This window comes from Triticum dicoccoides, chromosome 5B (assembly GCF_002162155.2).
Source record: "Triticum dicoccoides isolate Atlit2015 ecotype Zavitan chromosome 5B, WEW_v2.0, whole genome shotgun sequence".
Classification (NCBI taxonomy): Eukaryota; Viridiplantae; Streptophyta; class Magnoliopsida; order Poales; family Poaceae; genus Triticum; species Triticum dicoccoides.
The window spans coordinates 519553097-519556475 of NC_041389.1; positions in this window are offsets into that span (position 1 = coordinate 519553097).

The window sequence follows — 3379 nt, forward strand, 5'->3', positions numbered from 1 at the left end:
CATGCATCTAGAGTATTAAGTTAAAAACATAGTAATGCCTTAAGCAAGATGACATGATGTAGAGGGATAAATTCATGCAATATGATAAAACCCCCATCTTGTTATCCTCAATGGCAACAATACAATACGTGCCTTGCAACCCTTTCTGTCACTGGGTAAGGACACCGCAAGATCGAACCCAAAGCTAAGCACTTCTCCCATTGCAAGAAGTACCAATCTAGTTGGCCAAACCAAACGGATAATTCGAAGAGACTTGCAAAGATAACTCAATCATACATAAAAGAATTCAGAGAAGAATCAAATATTTTCCATAGATAATCTGAATCATAAACCCACAATTCATCGATCTCAACAAACACACCGCAAAAAGAAGATTACATCGAATAGTTCTCCATGAGAGATGGCGAGAACATTGTATTGAGATCCAAAAAAGAGAGAAGAATCCATCTAGCTACTAGCTATGGTCCCGAAGGTCTGAAGTAAGCTACTCACACTTCATCGGAGGGGCTATGGTGATGATGTAGATGCCCTCCGTGGTGGATGCCCCCTCCGGTGGAGCTCCAGAACAAGCCCCAAGATGGGATCTCGTGGATACAGAAGGTTGCGGCGGTGTAATTAGGTTTTTGGCTCCTGTTCTGATCGTTTGAGGATACGTAGGTATATATAGGAGGAAGGAGTACGTCGGTGGAGCGTCGAGGGGCCCACGAGGTAGTGGGCGCGCCCCGAGGGGGGGCGCCCTCCACCCTCGTGACCACCTCTGGCACTGCTTGGAGTAGGGTCCAAGTCTCCTGGATGACGTTCGGTTGGAAAATCACGATCCCGAAGGTTTCATTCCGTTTGGACTCCGTTTGATATTATGTTTCTTCGAAATACCGAAAAAGGCAAAAAACAGCAATTCTGGGCTGGGCCTCCGGTTAATAGGTTAGTCCCAAAAGTAATATAAAAGTGGAAGATAAAGCCCAATATAGTCCAATACAGTAGATAAAGTAGCATGGAGCAATCAAAAATTATAGATACGTTGGAGACGTATCATACATCCACTTGTTTACAAACCAGTGTGTGTTTGGTTAAATGGGAAAAACTACCTAGGTCAAGTCAAAGGGATTGACATGATCGAGTTGGGTTGATGCCCACTCCCTTTATGTTGATATTTGTAACCAGTCCTTGTGGTTACTTGGATTCATATGATATATGATTTACCAATTGTTAAACATGCCATAGCACAACAAAATTAGCTTTCTGCAAAAATTTACCTATGTCATGCATTGTTGTATCTCGAACCAAAACATGGGTTGCTTGCGAGTACATTCAAAGTACTCATTGGCTTGCCACTGGTTATTTAATTGACCAGGCATGGAAGAACAGGAGTTCGAGGAAGAGTTCGTTGGTGACGAACATGCGAACTAGGACGCTTCCCAGTCAGAATGCGTATAGGGTTAAGGCAGATGGCATGGGTTCTACTTAACGACGAAGATTTCCGCTGCTTATGTTTTCTTTCATGTTCAGCCCTTGAGGCTTCATCAATGTAAGACTTGACCATAAAGGTCATAATTTAAGTAAGACGGTATATATGGATGTAAGACTCTTGTTATTCAGCTTCTGTGTGTTCAGTGAGCATCGATCTCTAGGATCACTGTACACGTGCACTCGGTAATCATGACTCATGAGTCGGGGTCCCCACAGAGCTGGTATCAGAGCCATCCTGACTGTGTGAAGCCTTAGTTAGCATGGTCATTAGTTAGGATAAAACAAATCATCAAACCCACCTACACCCTGCCTTTTTTTTGAGATTTCCCAAAACTGAGGGATATTTTCAGTATTGACCCCTCCTATTCAAGTTTTGTAGATGGCCGTCGCCCCCCTTGAGACTCCTTACGACAATATTTCCATCACTCCTAAGAGATTGCCTCCAACAATGCCACTATCCCTTGCTGCCCATATACACCCTGCACGAATTGGAAAATGATGTGTTCGAGAAGGAGTTCTACGCCAAGGTTTTTGTGCCTGTCGCGACCTCACCTCGGGGGTGGTTCTTTGTTGGACCACCTATGCCAACAAGAGACCTAGCCATTCAGCATATGGCATACGAAGCACTCCTCCGTCTTCGAGACCTCCTTCCAAAAATGAAAGAAGAACATGCCACCCGCTACCTTCCTGGCAAGAGCGGATTTGGAGCTCCGACACAAGTGATGATTTCCCCAGAAGACGAGGATCCAACCCTCAAGTACTAGATCCGTTTCATCAACGAAGGAGACTACCTTCTACGCCACCTTACCCAAGCATTTCTCAAGGCTCGCCAAGATCACCCTTCACTTCTGCACCTCCACTGCCTCGAGAAGAAGAAGGTGGTCGAGCAAGAACAACAAATCACTGCCCTAGAAGCCCACATTTCTAACCAGGAGCAGCAAATCAAGGAACTTTAGAGAGCTCGCCACCAAACCCCATGCAGAAGGCATAAGAATGGATTTCCATATCCACCTCATAGAGTATCATCGTTAGGCCCCCGACGACAATACCCAAGACTGAATAGCAACCCTTTTGCCTCCGTCACATGTCATGGGTGTGGTGAACTCGGGCATATTAATAGAATGTGTCCCAACAAGCAGCCGACCGTCGCATGTCCATTGGCACCCAGGGGAACCTAGAAGCTGAAGACTGAACGCCTTTCTCTCAAAGTGATGAAGCAAGCACGACTACTGAATCCGAGGACCCCTAGGGTAGGATGAGTCGTGTACCCCCTATGTGCAGTCGAGTCCATATGATGGTTCAAATGAAACCATGTTGAGTGTTGCTTGTTCTTATCTGTTTGTGTTTCAATATAAGTCGCACTTTTGCCTTAGGCAGCATGTATGCGACTATATCACCTATCTTATCTTAATGGAATTGTGTGTGGCCTTTCAGCACCTGTTTCTTTGCACCTGCACTATAGAACCCCCTTTAGGCATCCCCCCATCTATGCTACTTTCCCCTCTCATCCTTCTCTCCTCAACTGAAGACCGGCAAGACAAGGTACACCAAGGATTCTACTTCGGCGACCAACTAGCACTGGAGAATTTTGCTGCAGCCTCCTCGACCAAGAGCATCCCAGTAGAGTTACGTTTACCCCTCAAGGTTAGAAACCCATCCCTAGACCCTTCGAGACTTCACGAGATAACCCAGCTCGAATCCTTGACCATGAGCTTAACCTACGGAATTTCAAGAGAACTAGTTAAGCTTCAGTAACTTTTTCTCATCACAAGGTTCATTATGGAACTAGTGGACATAGTGAACTAGCACATTATCATCCTAAGATAGCACCAGAACTAACGATGCCATAGGGAAGATTGTTTCGAGGATACATGATTAGTAGGATTAATAACTTGATGAGATTATATCAGTA